Genomic DNA, 20,973 nt, shown 5'->3' with positions numbered 1-20,973 from the left:
GCGATACATTCAGAGCTATATTGGTTTCTGCTTCACCTTGAAAGTAAAGAAAGCAAGCTAAATAAAGCTCCCTGGAGGACAATGCAGTGAGCCCAAAGAATTGAGATAACTTGATATCTTAATGCATTTTAGGCAAACACAACTAGAACAAAACTAGCTAATTTTCTTGTTCTTTTTAGCAATGCAATCAATTCGGGTTAAATATTAAAACATAGATAGATACCAAATGTCATTTCTTAGACTTAAAGGGCACCTAAGAATTTAGATAATTTTGATAAATCTGTTGAGAAATGTGCTCATCCATCTGCTCTCCACCCTGATGTGATATAAATACTAGCTTGACATCTGGACTCTTTTCTGATAATCCAGCATCTCCTCGTTACTTTATGTAGGAGAGCCAGAAAGATCCAGGTTCACAATGCCTTTAGATCTACATGCCAGAACACATGACAGCAACCAACCAAGCTCACAGCCTTCCAGCAGCTACCGCGACACTCTGCTTATTAAACTCTTGGAGAATAGTATCTGGGAAATGCTAGTTGCAGAATTTCTGGGGAAACCACTCTACCTATTCAGAGAACCTTTTAGTTATGATAGCAACGGCAGCAAGTTCCTTTTTTTTTTCCCCTCAATTTTAGACAGAAGCCTAAGTCAACTAAGGTGGCACTCTAGGATAGTAGAAAAAGGGAAAAGTACACTATGAAAAGGTTTCTGGTTGTTTACCCATCTTCCTGGAGAACACTTGGATTTTAAGGCAGAGAGGGTGATGGGGAACCTCCTTTAATAACATGCCTGTTAAAAAAAAAATTAACTGACTAAATTTGAAGATTTAATTGGCTTTATTTATTTTTTCTAACTGGCTTTATTAAGTGATTCACAGATCTGAGAGCACCCCATCTATCAAGTACAGTACAGCTCTGAGGAGTTGCACAAAATGGAAGTGTTTATTTTAGAGAAAGGAGCTTGGGGCAAAGAAGTTATTAGCAAAAGAAAGGAAAGGATTGTTTCAGGCTAGGACCGCTCCTTTGGTGGGGGGGGGGGGGGGTTGGCGATGGGATGCAGCGCTTTTATCATTCAGATTACCTGGCTGGTACTGCTCTGGAAATTTCAGATTGCCTTTTCTAAGGTCACATTCCTTGGTCAGGTTAAAATTGTAACTAAGTCTTAGTCTGCTGTCCTGAGGGGGCGAATGACTCCAAATTGGGCTTGCTTTTTCTTTTTGTTAACATAGCTAAGGCAACATTTGACATCGGATAACAGTTACTGAAAATCATTTTTTTTTTTTAATGGCGGAAGTTCATCAAGACGAATTCATTCATTCAATTTCAAATTATGATTCATCTGTCAAATAAATCAAACACCAGATCAGTTTCAACACTACCCTTTGGGGGACCCCTTTTAAGAATCAACTTTCAAAATAACTACAGTCATTATTATTGGTAATAAGTCAGTAGTTGCTGCAGATAATAAAGGATTTTATCTAATCTGGCTCTAGATTAATGCTCACAGAAGCAAGTAAAGAAAAATACGCAAAAGGCAAGGAAAAAACTATAAGGAAAGCTAATAGGAAAAGAAACAACAAAAAAAAAGTCTGGAAATAAAATTGTAGAGGACACTTTTAGGCAAACAGCCTTGAGCAGGGGAATGAAGGAAAGGCCCACAGGGACCCCCAAGCTGGATACAGACAGGCCCATCGGGGACCCACTTCAAAATATCCATAGGCCCTAACTAACAATGGGCTACTTACAACCAGGCACAGCTACAAAAAAAAGATAACTTCCTAATGTCCCCATACCTCCTCACCTTCCCCCTTTTAAAAACAGCCCCCACACCACTGTCTGCCTCCTCGCAGACTTTGCTGTCCTGTCCACTGCTCCCTTGCAATGTATTCAATAAAATTCTATCTCCTTTGTTTTGCCGAGGGTGAATCCTTTTACAGCCCACACCACTGCCTTCCAACCCTGACCATCACCTCACATTTGGGGGCCCCCATCTGATCGAGAGAGACACCACAGAGAGTAACCTGTACATTATGAAAAACTGATGAATACTTGTTGGATGACAGCCTAAAGATGTCTAGTGTTAATGAATGTGTAAGTCACTTGTAGTAAAAAGTAAGGTACATTTTGCCAGGTTCTAGGTCAGAGGTGTGTGCTGGGTACTAGAGAGCCCAAAGAAGGGGCATCTTACTCACTTTAGGGGCAGAAAAATTTTGCAAAGGAAATGGTGGCTCAGTAGGGTCTGAATTATAAGTGGGCTGTAATTGTGGGGGCAGAGCAGCATAAGGAGTGCTGATTCCAAGACCTGTGAGGCTAGGGCAGCGAAAGCTACAGAAGGTCAAGGCTTAGGAATGGGTCCAGGTCCTAAAGGGCTTTGAGTTACCCTGAATCTTTTTCACATTCTCCTTTAAACCACAGGGAATCCTTCTATGGTTGGACTTAGAGAAGATACTGGTGTGAGACTGACTTTCTGGAGAGATCCCTTTGGGTCCGGTGTGGACAGATCATGGAGGGACAGATGGTCAGGTAAAGACCAGCACTTCTAAGAAAGAAGGACCAGGCTCTCGTGACTATTCTGGGAGGGGGAGCAGAAAGAACAACGGTCTGAAGAAATTATCAGAAGGCAAGTCTGCAAGGAGGGGCTCTTAGATCACGTTTCTCCTCACGTGAAAGGGATCTGAAGGGATCTGTGGTGCGACTCACTAAGGTGTGGACAAGGGCTCGAAGAAACACCACAGTGTGATAAGGTTGTAAAGAACTGTCATTAGCATGACCTCCTGATCACTGCAGAGACTTGACAGGAATCAAGAGTTCAAATACAAAAATCTAAGTGGACCAGAACTTGCTCCCTGTTTCCAATCTAGCAATATCTCCTCCAAGGCAAAATGGTTTTAATTGGCCTGTCATTCAAAAGAACAGAGGGAGAATTACAATCCTCAGGCAGCTCCCTCTATTAACAGCAGGGGAATGCCTCTGCTAAAGTCTGAAGGTATTTTTGCTCAGGGGTCAGTAAAAGCCCTCCAGGAAGCAGGAGGTAGAGCCAAAGATCAGTATTGACTCTAGGCTGGGGAGTTCCAGAAATTAACCTAGTCGGGAGCCTGGTGTCAGGGAAGGAATATGCCATGCACACGATCAGATAATAAATATTTGCTTAAATTCTTTGAAATCAAAGCACATGGTTTGATATCTTTTTAAATCACTTGGTACCTTCCTTTTAATTCTGTGTTTTTTAAACACTGAAAGAAATGCTCCAATTATAAAATGCTCTGTGTATTGTTAATTATCATCAAGTCTTCTTAAAGTTAGATCATTTCTACTGGGAGGGGAGAAAAAGTGAAAATAATTCAGCCCAAGAGAAACACATCTTCCCTCTTTGGATGGCCTGGTTGGCAGAGACTAGACTCAGGTCCTTTTAATCTTGAACATGAAACCCAGCGTTCCTTCCTGGCTGAAGGAACATATCTTATCCCTTGAGTAACATATCTTACAGGAATGTGAAAGGAGCATGTTTACCTAAGGGGGATTAGACTACAAGACTGGAGAAGACCAGATCAAACCAGCCTCACCAAGGTTGACCCCAGGGCTGACATTTCTCTGACATTCTCCCTCATTATGATACTAAAAAAATCATGCCCAGTGGTGGTGATTTAACATGTTAATGAGACATGTGATGCATGATAAAGCATGTTCTGTCTTCTGTCCTTGCACACTCAATTTTCCGTGTCTCTCTCTACCTCTGCAGACTTAGATGAATTCTTAGATGTCACTCCTTTCCCACCTTAGACTCTTTAAAAACGTTCTCTGTCCTTTTTTGGGGACACCAGCATGAACCCTTTCTTTGGGCTGTGTCCCTGTGCTGGAGCATAAGCCCCCCTGAAAAGTCTTGCCTGAAATTCCCTCTTGGTCCCAGTCAGTTTCTATTGCTTGGAGAGCCCATGGACCCAAGTTGATGACACGGAGATGCTTTCCCTTCACACCTCTGGCTGGTTCCCTGTCTGGGTAATTCCTCTAACCTGTGTGAATAACTGAAGCCCATGAACTCAGGCAAGGCTGCAGGTAGAGAGGTCACAGCCCTGTTTGTTCAAGCAAAGTAGGCCATCCCTTCTCAATTCAATGTCCAATTGATAAATTCATAGCAGAGAAATACATTTGAGGCAGGGTGGAAAACATGGAGGTCATTTTTTAAAAGAGAACTATCAAAGTCTCCACTGAATTGTGACCCAAGGATGCGTCCCTTGAGCCTCAAAAAAAATGGGAGGCTAAAGGCTGCCCTGATGTCCAAAAACACTCACTCTCCCCTCCCTAACATTCAACTATTTTTATGTGATAGTTCTTTAATCCTCCACTAAATCGTATTTAGTTTAATTTCTTTTAGATTTATCTCTAAACCATCCAAGAAAGGTTCTGCCTGGATTAACAGTTTGGTGGCTGTGATCAAAATTCAGCTGATACATGGAGACACATCTTGTACCTGGGATATATTAAAATTCATATTCTTAAAGCCAAGGTATTGTATCCAATGATGTTTTTCTAAACAATGTAATCTAACTTTGGTCATTTGAGCTCAGTCCCATGTCTTTTTAGAAGTGATTTTCAAATGTTGAGCTTATCCTGTATCTATAAACGAAGGACACGATTTACGTAAGCAGGCATGTTTTGTTTTCTGATAAAGAAAAAGTGAAAACAAGTAATTTAAGGGAACAAAAAGGTACATTTCTAAGAACTCAATGTAGTTTGAAAAATAATAATGATGTCTTTCATGAACTTGTCTGCATCAAGGCACCCTGTAATTTTCATGGAGTCAGGCCTTATACATACAGCTCAGAGCACAGAGTAATTCTTGCCTCGTGTAAGACTTCCCCCGAGGACGACTCCAGTGACATATACAATAGACTAATTGCTTGGCTGGTTGCAGCTCAGAGCAAAATCCATAGCAAGATCAATTTTTGCTGCTTATAACTCCCTTTTTGATGCGAGCAGAGGGAAAGTAAAGGCAAGATGATGACAGGTTGACCGAGGCTCCCTGGCATGCTTCGAAATTTAATAATTTAAAAATTGTCATTATAAGACAAAAATAGGACCTCTGCATTTTTGAAATATGTATTTTTTCTTTTGCTGATGAGTGACAAGGCCTGATGATCAAATATACAAAAGGCAGAAAACAATTTCTCGCAAAATATTACTATAAAAAATCTGATCTCTGTAAAATAGTCTGTATTTGTAGTAAATGACCAATATATGGTAATTTGTGTTATAATCATTTCTTCTAGATCATTTTGATAATATCATAATAACCAATTTATAATCATATGAAAATTACAATGAAATAAGGGTGGATGATTACTGAAAAGTGACTGAGCTTCCCCTTCCCCATTGTCCTTTCCTAGATGATAAAATCTACCCACAAAAAGTCACTTTAACTTTCTTTAAAGGTTTTGTGCTGCCTTAATGTTTGTGAGGGAATGTTCAGTATGTCAATTATGTCTTGGGTTTTGAGGTTTCTTGGAAAATGGAACCTATGTGACTAATGTGTCACTGGCCTATTTTTTAGCCTGGAAGTCATGCACCATCCTAACTCCTTTCGAGCATCTGAATCCAAGGGGAATCTTTGAAGCTCTTCCCCAACCTATTAAGGGGGCATGATTAATTCAGAATTACAAAACCCAGTTAACTAACAATGTTGACTGAAATCTGAAGCTTGGTTGGGTTGATTCTTGTCTAGTAGGATGCGTGATGGGTAAATAAGTGCTTGCTCAGAATGTCTCAGAATGTGAAGAAAGGTGGCTCTTCCCTAGTGCACTGAAATAGTATGTGTTTGGACATTGCAGGTGGTATCAGGGACTGAAGCGGAATGCTGGCTAGGATAACCTGTGAAGGGTTTAGAGTGAATATAGTGAGAGTGTTAGGTTAACTGGGCTCAGTTTATAGGACAGATCTCCGTATAAATCAAATATAGGACAGATCTCCATGAGAATGAGCTAGTATCACTGATACACGGTCACAGAGGAAACCCAAATCCTCACTTAGGGAAAACTGAAATTCATGCCTTTGGTTAGACAGAGACCATAAGAAGGGAATATGAGAACCTGAGAAGAAATATACTCCCATCGCTGGGGCCAGGGGAGAGCCATGTTTTGCTTATCGGTCCCTCACAATCATTTTTGAAAGCATTTTGGCATTTCTTATGCTCTTGTGGCCAATTTACAAGAATGCTGTATTTTAAAAATCCTTCCTATAATTTGTAGCACAGAGCTGAGCGTCTGTAAATTCTTAATTAAGGATCTCTGAATAAATTGTATTGCACATAGTGCTTCGAGAAAGCTGTGCACACTTGGGGCCTAAAGTCTTGCTGATAGTGTTGACACAGAAGAAACTAACCCCATGAACTAGTAACTTTATTCTACAATCTGGTATGAGAAACCAATAGAATTATTTCTTCTTTCTTACTATATAAAAGAAAACAACAGATATGGAATGGAATAAACTAAACACTACTTATTGCCACTTACAACAAAAACATTTTAAAAATCTTATCAACTAATACATGGTGGGTTTTTTTGGCTGTTGACTATTATGGTACCTGGTTGAGTTTATCACATATTAGGAAGTATATAAGAAAGACATTGTAGGGGCGCCTGGGTGGTTCAGTGGGTTAAAGCCTCTGCCTTCAGCTCAAGTCATGGTCTCAGGGTCCTGGGATCGAACCCACATCGGGGCTCGGGGGAGTCTCTGCTCAGCGGGGAGCCTCCTTCCCCCTCTCTCTCTGCCTGCCTCTCTGTCTCCTTGTGTTCTCTGTGAAATAAATAAATAAAATCTTAAAAAAATATATTGTAGTATTTGGTTGAGTTTAATAACATGCTAGGAAATACATAAAAACATAAAGAAAAATATAAGAAAAAGACATTTAAAACAGTTTCTACGGAGTGGATGTCCTAGCAGGAATACATATTTGATTTGTTCCATGTTCTCTACTGCAGCACTGTCTACTGGTTCTTCCCTTCTACCCCACATGAATTCTAGATTCATCAGGACTTCTAGTCTGGAAAGCCAGGCTGCAGGCCTTCTTATGCCATTTCCACCACCTCTACTGCCAGTCAGATACTCTGTCCTAACTGGCTGCTCTGTCCCCTAAATTATGTTCCCTTTCCATTGGCCCTTAACAAGCTCTATCATAAAATTTAGTATCCTGCCAAGTCTCACCTGTTCCCTTCTTGTGGCAGAGCTCTGCACTGATGCCCTCTCATGTACTCTGTAGGGAATCCTCCTGGAGAAGGTTGGCTCCCCTTGAACTATACCTGCCACCTGCCAGAATCATAGTACTTAACCACAGTCCACGTTCCTGAGGCTGCATCTGCAAGTCTGAAGAACCCAGTCTGTGCCCAGTGCTTTTGATACTGTCCTAAAGGTACTTTACGCCACCAGGTATTTATTGCTAGTAAGTTTTACCCACTGCAAGTCTATGGGCATCTTTCTCAACACTGCCTGGTGGAGTTAGAGTAATGACTGTGACCAGTCACTCAACTACAGATCTTTCCTCACAAATGTACATGTAGATACCTACAATTTCACCAGACTACATTTCAAAGCGCTATGAAAAATGGCTGTTAATTTTCCAAATAAAAACATGACTGTTGATATAATTATAAATATATACATCCTCTAATTTAAAATAGCAACCAAGCTATTGAACTCTCCATGAAAGGTTCACAATTACATGGAAAATTTCATTGAGACTGATTCTTTGACTTTCCTCTCTAGTTCTGTTCTAAGACCAAAGGAAGTTCCCACATACGATTTTGTTTACTTAAGTTGAACATTGTATGATCTCCTTTTAAGGGATAGTGCCTGCTGAAACACACTTACTGCTGCTCAATTACGTCAACAGACTTTGGCTGTAGCAAGAGTTTCTATAGTCATAAGAAAAAAACCTATTCTATTTAACCATAGAGTTAGGACAGGAAATATATGATAACATTGTACGTATGCTATGCATTTTTAAATTAATGTGAACTGGAGTGTAGCATGATTTACATGAAAAACTCCCAGTCTTGTCCCATTTCTGCTCTTCCTTGTACCTGTAAATGATGTCCCTGATGATGATTTTCATGTGATTCGTGGCTAGAAAATATCAAGCTATCCAACCTCTTTAAGGAAGTATTCTCATTTCTAATTGGGACAGTTAATATGTTCCTGCACTCACAAAACCAGCTGACTTTTTATGTCAGAGAATCTATCACTTTCACTCTCTGCAACCACCTCTTGAAGTTAACAGCTGGTTCTGAAATTTTGTCCAAAAAAAGCCCCCCTTCCCTCATATCCCTCTATCTTGATTACTGTAGCTCACCCAGGCTACTCTTTCTAATCTTTATGGTTTCCCAGATGTCTACTGGCTCTGCCACAATGCTGAAGAACACTTTTGGTGAATCAAGTATTACTTTCCAAGTTTCTGGGGGTGTGTACATATGTGTGCATGCACAGTATTTATGTGATGTTTTCATTTGTGGGATATTCTGTTGTCATCTAATGCCCATACTTTCTAAGTCTAATGCACCAATATTATGGCTCTATTAGTGAACATTCCTTCAGGGCTTGTTAAGTTCCAGACATTGTGCCAGGTGCTTTCATAGGCTGGATTTCACTGTGGCCAGCAGTAGCAGAGCACAGGGCTAGAAGCAGTATTCTGGTTCTTTTGGATAATTTTGTCATGCTATTTAACTTCCTTAAGAATTAGGTACAGGTGCAAGGATCATTACTCTACAAAGTGGATAGAGTACTTCAGTCTGGATAGCTTCCCTAACCAAGAACAAATGTGAGGTGCTAACAATGGTCTATGGAATTCTGGCTGCCTTTAGAACTTCATGCTATTTTACACATATTGGGTCTACTGTTTGCTAAAGACAATTTCCTCAGGGAGACCGCTATTATCATTATAATTTTGCAAAGGACTTACATATTGCCCATGGAATAGTTCATGGCTCTGTATGTCTTGAGGTATTCCTGGGCCATATACAGGACCTTGTAACGGCAGGAAGACATACTTACAAAAATTTAGAATTTGGACTCAACCTGGTTTTGAATTCCAAGTGGTGGTTCTATGGCCTTAGGCATGCTTGACCACTCTGGGTTTCATTTTTTTTTTTTTTTATGTATAACATGGGAGTAATGATAAAGTGGTATCATCATATCATCCAAGTGAGATAATGTATGAAAACTACTTCCAACATAAGCTGTCAATAATGTGGTCCATGTAATCAGTAACACATTATTATTTTTGTTACGTCAGACATAAGTGGTCAATAGATCACTCTTGACTCTACTACAATCCCATAATCAAATTGATATTTTATGAAACTTCTTCAAGGAAGAGATGGTGATGAGGAGCAGGAAGGGCTTATTAAGGGAAAAAAAAATCAATGCAAACTGGCTTCATTTCTTAAAGTCACTAGGTGGTAAAACACAGGGGATTCAATTTATCTGAATTTCCCAAGGCCTGACAGAGCCTCTTTAAGAAGCTCTAAGGGCAGGGGCACCTGGTTGGCTCAGTGTTAACCAGTTAAAGCTGCTGCCTTTGGCTCAGGTCATGGTCCCAGGGTCCTGGGATCGAGCCCTGCATCGGGCTTCCTGCTCAGTGGGGAGCCTGCTTCCTCCTTTCTCTCTATCTGCCTGCCTCTCTGCCTACTTGTAATCTGTCTGTCAAACAAATAAATAAAATTAAAAAAAAAAAAGCTCTAAGGGCAGAAATAGAACTTTCTTCAACCTTATATGTGTATACATATGCAAAATCTAGATGGGAACTATTTACAAATATGAACATAGTCAATAAAGGCAAAGTGGATTTAGAATTTTAAGTCTTTATATATTAAATAATTGAAAATTAAAATCCATCATTTTGTGTAATTAAGGCATATATTATGTTATCGGTAGAAAGGTGGGTTTATAATAGTGTTTAGTGAGATCTGTTAAGTCTATTCACAAATTACTTTACTAGCCCGTAGCATCTAGCACAATTCTTTGCATACATAAGTAATCATAGAAAATCTTAAAATAACAAGAATAACGTGGAAAGGAAGAAAAGAAGAGAAAGAGTTTGGAAGATTTTATCTATATGGCACTGATGAATGTCTCTCTAGCAATGTGGAGGAAACTGAACTACTATTTGTGGCATGCCACATTCCTTCCCTCCCAACCCTGTCACTGCCAGTTCATCAATGGGTGAGCAGGACATGAAAGATAACTACCCCACCTAGTAGAAGGAACAAACCTGGGAGAGCTATAGACTCACAGAAGGGAGATCTACAGTATTTACAGGTTGGAAAATAAGAGATTGAAGAGTGACATTTTACTTAAATATGCCATTTAGAATAATACAGAAGTAGAAAAATGGTGAAAAGTATATGAAGATTATTAGCTGACTATAAAATCAACATAATCCACATTGTGATGTGCTTGGGAAAAAAGGGAAAAAAAGTAGATTTTATGCTGCACTATAACATACAGAATTGTAAAGTGTTAATTCTATTGTATTTGGTGCTGGTTAAACCATCCTGTGTTGAGTCAGTCAGTGTCAAACCAACCAGTTGGAAGGCATTGCATGGGAAGAATACAGACTGAGTGGGCTTGAAAACCTGTGGGAATGAAAAGCACAAAACCTGAAGATATTGAGCCCGGAGACAAGCTGGGAGAAGGAATGATAAATGAGGCTGAAAAGCCATCATGTGAAAAAAGCAATGAGTTTATCTTTGTGATGCAAGTCCAGAAAAAGGATAAAGGTGTGGAAGCTATATTTATGAAAAGTTAAATTAATTTTAGAGGTGACAGATAATATAATGGGTTTCATGGAGATATAGTGAATTTTTCAATACTAGGCATTGTTGAGAGAAGACTATAAAGAAAACTCAAGTGTCCATCTGATGGGGTTGAAACTGATGACCTTTTTATGTATTGTATAGACCTGAGTCTCTAAGACTTAGTGGATTTCCTATCTCATTGTATACTTTGTGCTAAAATGTACTCACATGCATTATGGTTACAACATGCTAAAATGTAAACCTATTAAACAAAAATACTAGGAAATACACTAAAGAGGAAATATTGAACCTAAGATAAGAAATTATGCATGATTTTTTTGTTTTCATTTCATTCATTCATTCATTCATTCATTTATTTATTTATTTTAAGATTTTATTGCGGGGCTGGATCCCAGGCTGCTGAGATCATGACCTGAGCTGAAGGCAGAGGTTTAAGCAACTGAGCCACCTAGGCACCCCGGTCAGTTTCTTTCAATACTATTACTGTAATGCTTTTGCCAAATTATTATATTTTTAAAATCTATATTTATATTCAAGAGTCTAAACTGATATATCAGATCTGGTAGCAATACTTTTAAGACATTACAGCAAAGAAAGTATAGACAGAGACATGAAAATAGCAATCCTAATATCATTTCTGGAAATTTTATTGAAGCTCTAAGTGGATTTAATGAAGTGGAATGAGTGATAGAGAACCAATGCATAATTTTGCATAGCACTAAATAATATTACCACGGCATGTCGTGTTTATAAGGACTCAGAGGTCAGATAATTCAGTTTTCTTAACTCCGGTCTGCAGCTTGCTGTAGATTCACGCTGAGGTTGTTATTAGTACATTATGGAAAGAAGAAAAGAAATGAGGGCAACGTGATGCATTTCTCACAACGTGAAATGTAGTCACTTTTTAAGTGTGAAACTACCAATTCTTTAATGAAATGTTAGTCAAGATAGGCACTATTTGTTTTTTTCTTCTTTTTATCAGTAGGTGACTCTGTGTCCACTTTTCCATTTTTAATTTTTTAAAAGGCTTGATTGATTGATTGATTGAGAGAGAATGTCCACAAAGTGGGAACAGAGGGAGAGGGAGAGAATCTCAAACGGACCCAGGCTGAGTATGGAGCATGATATAGGGATCAATCCCATAACCCTGAGATCATGACCTGAGATGAAATCAAGAGTTGAACACTTCAGTGAGTCACTCAAGCACCCCCATTTTTTAATTTAAAGAATCATATGGGTATGTGAACCCATATCATTAAACCAAGTTTAATACTCATTTAAGTGGCAATATCTCCCCAACCTGAATTCTTAATTTTATACTTTTTTTTAATATAAGAAAAACAGAATTTCCAGAGTCTGTGGACATTTCTTAAGCAACCTGATGAATCAGTAACTTGAATCAAATAACGATTCACATTAGGAACACCTCAGATTCCACCTCTGCCTCAATTGGCAGGTATGTTAAGGGAACACTTTGCAATGTAGATTGGCCTTTATCAGAAGTGATTTACTACGGAGACATTAATGACTAGGCATAAAACCAAAGCAGCATTCAGGTCAGAAAGAAGAAAAATAGTCCATGGGAAGGAATATATCACCATTGTAGAGATGTGTGTCTCCCTGATTTTCATGAATTCCATGAGATTCAATTCAGGGAGCTGATAATCTTAAACAACAAATCATTGAAGCAATTTGAAATTGGACTGTCTGGGTTCGATGGTGGGTTCTCAGTGGTAAATTATAATGATAAAAGTGAATCTGTAGCTTTTTAGATTTGTATGATCAAAAGACATTTTCTAAAATATAAGGCAAAGGGATGAGTAGAAATCAATGGAAGCAAAAATTAGAACAATTTACTCCATGTTCCTGGCAAGTTCTCTTCCCCTCTATGTCCTCCAACCTAAACAAGACACTGTTCACAGCTAGACTGAATGAGAGGCCCACAGATTTCAGATTTCTGTGGGGCTCCCATGAGACCACTACTCTCCGCCCCTTCCCCACTGCCCCTGGATTCTCCCTCCTCCATGCCACAAGCTTCCTATGATTTGTTTATTCCCAAGGAGGGAATGTTTATCCTGTGAGAACATATCTTTCCATTAATTAGGATTGCTTATCCTCTTTCCCTAATTGACTGCCAGGACTATCTCCCCCACATGACCAGAAGTCCTCCATCATGACCAGAAGTCCATGGCTCCTGACATCCCTTTTCTCCAGGACAAATTTCTCCACGTTTTCCTGGACATCTTCTAGTCTGACCTCTTGCTACTCAATGAGCCCTAATCTCTTCCTTTGCGTCCATATTCAGTAAAATCTTTTATATTACCAACCTCTTTTGTGAATTTTCTGAATACCTTCTTAAAGGTTAGTTCACTTCTTTAACTAAGATGTTTATCCTGTGAGAACATATCTTTCCATTTTGGGCCCCTACTTCACCAAATATTCAATCCAGTCTTTCTTCTGAGCCCTTTAACTTTCCTCCTTAAAAACAAACAAGCAAACAAATCCAGCTCCTTTCGGGTACCTTCCCTTAGATTACAGCACCTAACACCTTTCCTGGTACATGTATCTACTGTTCTGCTTCCTTCCTTTGATAAAGATTTTAGCCTTGGCTTATTCTCTATAGTTATAACTATGAGTGGACTTTCCACATTGCCTGGAAATGTTGCTCCTTTTCCCTGGCCAATTGCCACCTCCACATATGAAGGCTATTTAATGCCATCTCCTTTCTCCTCCAACCATCCACACCTTCTCCCCAGTCCTCTCTCATAGTTACTGATTTGCTTTTAATGTGACTGAAATAATTCAAATCAGAATAAAAGAACATTCTCATTTTCCCATCACCACGTCTACCAAACCGGCAGCATCTATAGCTATGTAATTTGTTCTCTTTCCCATGATGGTAGGTAAATTGTCAGAATCACTACCTCAGGCTGCAGTCATCACACAGCCACAGGTTCCCACCCCTGCTTGCCTCCAGGATTTTGTTCTTGAAGTTATTCCCTTTTCCATTGATTTCCTCTTCTTGGGGCACCTGAGTGGCACCTGGGTGCCACCTGAGTGGCAGTTAAGTGTCTGACTCTTCGTTTCTGCTCAGGTCATGGTCTCAGGGTCCTGCAAGCTTGCACTCAGTGGAGAGTCTGCTTGAGATTTTCTCTCTCCCTCCCCCTCTGCCCCCTCTGGTGTTTTCTTACTCTCTCTCTCCCTCTCTCTCTCTAATAAGTGAATGAATAAATCTTTAAAAAAAATTTTCCTCGTCCCTATGAGATCATTCCTCTCAGCTTACAAAGAAACATACTATAATATCTCTACCTCAAAAGATTAAAAAGAAAAACAAATATCCTTAACTGTATATCCCTGTCCAGCTACTTGGACATTTTCTAGTTCCACTTTAGTAGCAGAACTCCAAATTTGCTCTTTCCTTTTCCTTTACCATTTAAGCCACTGTAATTCTGTGCTCACTTCGGCAGCATATATACTAAGTCACTGTAACCGTATTTCCACCTCCACCGCTCTACTGAAACAACTCCTGTCAGTAAACTCCATGGGGACACACACACCCTCCATGCTGAAATGCATGCCTTAGTTCACTATCCTCCTACCTTACTTTTCCTGGCTTCTCAGACTCCGCTGGGTGGGGCTCCTGGATGTATGTGTGGAGTGTCTAGGAACCCCGTGATCAACTCCTTCTCTTCTCTAAGCACACTCACTCAGTAGACAGTGAACATCCACTGTCCCACCCTTAAATTGCATCTAGAGGCAGCTATTCGTCAAATTTATAACTAGCCTAATACACCTCCCAAGAAATCCAGCTTTATATATGCAACTACCAGACAATATCATCTTTGGATGACTAATAGGTCCTTCTAATTTGAAACGTTCAGCATGGAACTCCCCCTCACCCCACTCTCCAGTCACCCAACTTTTCCAGCAGTTTTACTGACTTTTTGGCAAGAAGTTCTGAAAGCATGTAGCAACAATTAATTTTACTAGTCAAAAAAGGAATTCAAATAGGGAAAAAAAATTTTTGAAGATGACATAAAGTAGGTGCAATTTTTTTTGGTGGTTTATATATATATATACTATAACTTAGTGTTGACAGCACATTCCAACTTCTCCCATTCTTAAATCTCTTTAGTCAGAGGTTTATATCTTTAAAAGCTCTGTCCTAAAAGAAAAAGATATGTGCTTATGGACAATGATACAACTATTGCTAGAAGCGAATGAGTCAAGATTGCTGCAGGATGCTTTCCCTAGGCCAAAAGCAACAGTAGCTATGTTAACAGAAGTGAAATCACAGGCATGAAGACAGCAGTAACCACACTTAACTGGGCTGTCTGGAACCTCTTATTCCTGACCTTTCATTAAATTACTTGAAAAGAACTTATAAATGTAGATTATCTCCAATTTTTCTAAATTAACAAATCAGTGAACTGCCATTGCCTTCATAGCTCATACAATTTCCAATGGGCATCTAAAAGTAGTAGTTGTTTTTTTTTTTCAAGTTAACTTTAGGAAACTAGAATCAAGTTTAGAAGTCAATCCAAAGTAAGAGGCAATGATCCTGTAATTAAGGCAAAATTCAATACAGTTTTAACTAATTTACCAAGGCATAAAATGGAATCCATTTTAGAAATTTTCTTACAGGAATTTTAGGGCTTTCCTTGTAGGAGAACATTCAAAATAACCCAACATCAATTTATATTTGGCTTCTATTTCCTGACTGTATTGATATTCCCACAACAGCCTACTTGAAAATGCAGTTAACAGCTAATTGTCTTTCAATATCCTTTTCCCTTCTTTTACACTGAGAGAACTTATGTGGACATATGGGTGCTCAGCACAAATTCGTCTTTTCTTAGAGCCAAGCACGACCAACTAAGTTCTACTAATGTGATGTGGGCAGAAGTGATGTGTGCCATCCTGAATCTTGCCCTTAAAATAATTGTGAGCCCTTCTCTAAGCCCCTTCTCCCTCCTCCAAGCTGAAAGATTGTCAGAATATCTTCAACCCACAAGTAGACACTACATGTGGAGGATGATGGAGCTGCCTACCAGCCCAAGACAGCTTAGCTCCCACTGGACTGTGACACGAGGCAGAAAAACAAACATCTTATTTAGTTCACTGAACTTTGGGGTTCTGTTATTATAGAAGCTAAATCTGTTCTCTAATTTGGATAGTTTGATACACATACTTAACACAGAAAGAATACAGAACAATAAAATAAATTGTGAGAATACACTATATTCATATAAAGTAATAACAGATGTTAATTTAAAATTACATTTATATGTAGTTTAGTAGAGTGAAAAAATAATCGTGTAACAGGTTAGTGAAACTATTTAGGACATAGAAATATTTAGGAAGAATGATCTCAAGTACATAAAAGTGCTTTGAAAAGTGTCTGGAAGGAAATATGCTAAAAGAATACCTGAGTTTATCTCTGAAATTAGTATTATGGGTGCCTTACCTCTACATCTTTAAAACTTTTCCTGTGCTTCCCAATTAACAATTTAGCACAAATTCAGTTTTTCTTAGAGCCAAGCATGACCAACTAAGTTCTACTAAGGTGATATGGGCAGAAGTGATATTAGTTATTATTTTTATAACCTCCAAGAAATTATACCAAACAGTAATATGCATAACTGTCCCTGCACTAGTGTTTTTTTGTACTAACTATCCATGAATAGAAGAGATGGCCCCTGCAATGAAGTTTCTACCCACACCTTTTAGTGGCATATACACTGCTAATCTCCTAACTTAACCCAACCAATGTATCTACTTCTATTTTTTTTTTTTTAACTTCTGAATCTCCAAGGATGTAAAAGTACATGAAAAGATCTACTGGGGTCAGGAATAATCCCATAGGATAACCTACACATACCTATGGTTTCCTATAGTTCAGATAATGTGCCATCTAAATAAATAATGTCTGACAAGTAAGGAAATAATTAAGAATAATTCCCATCAATCTCTTATGGACAGAATGCCTTATAGCATTACGTTTTACCAGTTTAAAAGTACAAATAAAACAGTATACCTGCCATTTGCAATATTTTTCACATGGAGGGCAGTTACTTTCCCAAATCCTCTGGACAGCCTCACTCTCTCTCTGTCCCCGTCAGAGCATTCCTTGGAAAACCAGACCCATAGCTCTTCTCTCTTTCTTTCCATTTGTGTTCTTATTCTTAAGTGAAAACTGGATATTTCTGACGAAAATCGTTCATCTTTTCATCATAAGTCCTATCTTTTTCATCTCTTTCCTTTGTTTCTACAACACGAAATCCCAAGAAACAGTTCGCCATGATAGAAAATTATTTTCAGGCCTTGGTGCTGCTAATGAGTTTCATGTTTTACCTCATTCAATCTCAGGTACTGAATAGCTCCATCATTCAAGCTTAGCCCCATCAGATTCTCTTTTCCTGATGCCCTGATTAATTATATCAATCAACATAAATTCAAAGTGAAAGGCTTTTTATCCTATATAGCATCTGATCATCAATAGCGCTTATAGCATGTTGAAAATCATTCTGAGGGGCGCCTGGGTGGCTCAGTGGGTTAAGCCGCTGCCTTCGGCTCAGGTCATGATCTCAGGGTCCTGGGATCGAGTCCCGCATCAGGCTCTCTGCTCAGCGGGGAGCCTGCTTCCTCCTCTCTCTTTCTCTCTGCCTGCCTCTCTGCCTACTTGTGATCTCTCTCTGTCAAATAAATAAATAAAATCTTTAAAAAAAAAAAAAAAGACTCTCTTTTCAAAAAAAAAAAAAAAAGAAAAGAAAATCATTCTGAGGTTTCACCCTTGGCCCTTGGCACAAGAGGGTTATAAAATGGTACGAGAGAAATCTGTCATAATATTAGGTAAGAATGTCGGTCAAATGGCTTCCATTACTGATCCAGACAAAACTTTTATAATGGTTATAAATATTAGCAAATAAAATATTCCTAAGTAACAAAGACTTTCATGTACAAATTTTTTTTTCATTTACTTTGGACTCATAATGTGAAAATAAACAATTTTCTCTCATATCCAAGTCTTTACGGTAACACATCCTCTGTATGTATTTTTAGCTTATATGCAGGAAACAATTCAGATTTCTATCATATAATAAAGTATGGCTATTATCTAATTTGTGGTTCTTTTTCAATTGTATATGAGAAATATGTACTACCCATTTACCAAATTAAATAAATAAAAACCCATATACCAATTTACGGGCTTTCTGTGCTATAACAATGGTATCTCTAATGCTTGTATAAAAGCAGTCAAATATGTCAGAGCTAAAATGTTCTCTTTTGTTGAACAGCAAATGATATGGGAGGGGAACGAAGAAAGAGGGTATAGGACCTTTGTTGAGTCTCAGGTGGAGAGATAATGTAAGTCAGCCAGCTGCTTTTATAATAGCAGAGTGACATGGATAAATGGGGGGGGGAAATGCAGGGATAATAAAAGATATTCTCTCCTTTGCTCCCTTAAGTCAAACTGTTCTATGAACTATCAGAACACCTTGCTAATTACTAGCTACACCTGCTTAAATCCATAAAACTATTAGGGCAAAAACATGCCCTTTTACATTTTTGAAATGTTGGTTTTTAAACTCCTTCAGGTAAGGGGCTCAGATAAATTTTTATAATAGGCTAATGTTACTATTAACTCAAAATATGAGTACTTGATGTATTCTTAAGGTAATGAGGTCTATTTGTAATTTTCTGTTAACTATCTTATCCTTTCTTGCTAACATAGCAGGCCTGACAATCGATAGAGAGAGAGAGCTTGTCATGCTGAAGATAAGAACCTGAATATCACAATAGAGTCATATAAACACCACTTGAAAGTATTTTTTTAAAAGAAGAAATCTAAGAAAATTCTATTTTATTAATATATTAGAATGCAGTGCTTATTAAAAATGTAAAACATCATGTGAAAAAAAACCCTAAGAAGCATGTTTCAATATCATACTGCCTACAAAGCAAGTTACAGTTCTCAAATTCTGAAGTTTTGAATTTGAATTCTACAGTTCTGAAATTTTAGGCACCTCATATAGGTTGAATACAGTAAAAGAAGAATGGCGATAGTATAGCACACGGAGGGGAGGCCTGCCATAAACTTACCAGTAATCTGGAACAGTAATGCAAATGCCTCCAGCACACTGTTGAGATCTAGGAAAATGAAGAAAAACTGTGCTCTGACTTTTAGGAGGAAGGGGAGGGCCAGGTAGATTAACTCTCAACTTTGATTAAAGATTAAAAACATCAAAAAATGTGTTGTAAATTTATGAGCAATTATTAGAAAACTGTAAATAAGATACATGACTTCAGAATCTTTAGAGGGAAAAATCAGAATAAATTGTTCACTTTTTTAAAAGGCAAAAAGGAGGCAAAAAGAAGCAACAAAAAAGGATAATGAATATAAAAAACAAATGCAAGGAATGCATACAAAGTGTTCGCAATCACAATAAAGATGAATAAATACAATAAGTTTCATGAATTTCTCAGTCTGGGTAAATATCCCTACACTGTCTGTTAGAGTAATGTTCAGCAAAATGGCAAATACAAGTTGAAAACAAAGGGACAGATAAGAGTTTACCAGGTAGGTGCTAATAAAAAGAAAGCAGTTTTGGCAATCTAAATATCAAATCAAATCAAATGAAAGAGAAAGACCATTAGAATAAAGAAATTGTTTTATAAAAAGCAAAGTGAAATGGGATGGTTGATCTTATACTCTCCTATCAACAACGGACAGACCAAATTGAGAGAAAAATAATCAAGAGAATGCTCATATGTCCCGGTTTGATTGATGGTCCCAGGTGATGACTATGCTTCCTAAGTAGTTATCAATAGCATCCCCTTTCCTACTAAAATGTTCCAAGTTGGACATAAATTATTACTAATTAAGGACAGAGTGGGCTTCAGTAATACAATCAATAAATTTATTCCTGTCTTCCTCTCTCTCTCTTCCTTGATAATATCACCATCAACAACCGCCATGTTAGTCTGTCTATCTGCAGCCCTGTTCTATTATATACTCGTAAAAAGGCTCCTTCTCCTCACTGAGTTTATAGTTTCATTATCCTCTCCTCAGAGATCAATGCTCTGGAATTGATCTGAAGTAATCTAAATTAATCTAAAGTAGCCCCTGCCATTACTTGCCCCCCATCACATCTCCCTGTTACATTTCTCTCAGAGCATTTATCATCACCAGATATCATCCTATTGATGTAGGTTTGTACCTCTTTAGCCTTCCCTCGTCCTCCTAGAACGTCAGCTCCAGCAGCTCAGGGGCCTTGGTGCCTCTTCTCTCTGCTATATTTTAAGTGTCTTCTACCCAAAGGTGCTCAGGTGTAAAGATGTACATATTTTTGCTGTTGAGATAAATCATCATGGGAAGAATGTGTATTCAAATTTATAGAATGGGATTAAAGCAGTCTTTAAGGGGAAACCTTTAATAAACCAATACCTACAGAAGAAGTTAGAAACCAGACAAAAATGGACACCTAAAGATGTCTAAATCCAGACAGTGTCAAGGTGAGGTTCATATAGGAACAAATACTCCCTATTTAAAATAAACTGCTCCAAATCACCAAAAAAGGTAGTGTCTTAGCAAGACAGCAGTTTTAAAAACAGACGAAGAGTAGTGAGAACAATAGCATGATATAAATCATATAAATAATTTTAAGAATCTTAGTACCATATTGGTATATGAAGTTCAGTTATACATTAGGAGAGCAAACATAGTGGTTGGTGAAGCAGGTTTTTTTCCAAGAATACCATACCAGTATAGTTAACAGAACAGTTAACAACAGTATATATAGGGGCGCCAGGGTGGCTCAGTGGGTTGAGCCTCTGCATTTGGCTTAGGTCATGATCTCAGGGTCCTGGGATCAAGCCTCGCATTGGGTTCTCTGCTCAGCAGGGATCCTGCTTCCCCCCTCTCTCTGCCTACTTGTCATCTCTCTCTCTTTCTCTCTCTCTCTCTCTGTGTCAAATGAATAAATAAAATCTTTAAAAAATAGTATATACATGGGTAGATTGAAATAGTATTAATAAATTAAAAGAAGACTTTCAGTGGTAATAATGGTGATGGTTTTTCAACTCTTTTTTTTTTTTTTATTTGACAGACAGATCACAAGTAGGCAGAGAAGCAGTCAGAGAGAAAGGAAGGGAAGCAGGCTCCC

General features: G+C 38.3%; 1 protein-coding gene and 1 long non-coding RNA gene across 15 annotated transcripts in view; one reads left to right on the top strand and one right to left on the bottom strand.

Annotated features, from left to right (window-relative positions):
- The window catches only part of LOC132023563 (uncharacterized), a 34,073-nt gene extending 29,573 nt beyond the window's left edge, over positions 1 to 4,500 (top strand). The window contains exons 2-3 of the long non-coding RNA XR_009405989.1: positions 2,418 to 2,525; positions 4,375 to 4,500. This is a non-coding gene — a long non-coding RNA (uncharacterized LOC132023563). The remainder of the gene's footprint in view (positions 1 to 2,417; positions 2,526 to 4,374) is intronic.
- The window catches only part of DTNA (dystrobrevin alpha), a 357,028-nt gene that overhangs the window by 291,020 nt on the left and 45,035 nt on the right, over positions 1 to 20,973 (bottom strand). The gene's annotated exons all lie outside the window — the stretch shown is intronic.

Source organism: Mustela nigripes, chromosome 8 (genome assembly GCF_022355385.1).
Source record: "Mustela nigripes isolate SB6536 chromosome 8, MUSNIG.SB6536, whole genome shotgun sequence".
In the NCBI taxonomy this organism is placed as follows: Eukaryota; Metazoa; Chordata; class Mammalia; order Carnivora; family Mustelidae; genus Mustela; species Mustela nigripes.
The sequence above is the reverse complement of the archived record's forward strand: the minus strand, read 5'-3'. Positions and strand labels throughout refer to the sequence as shown.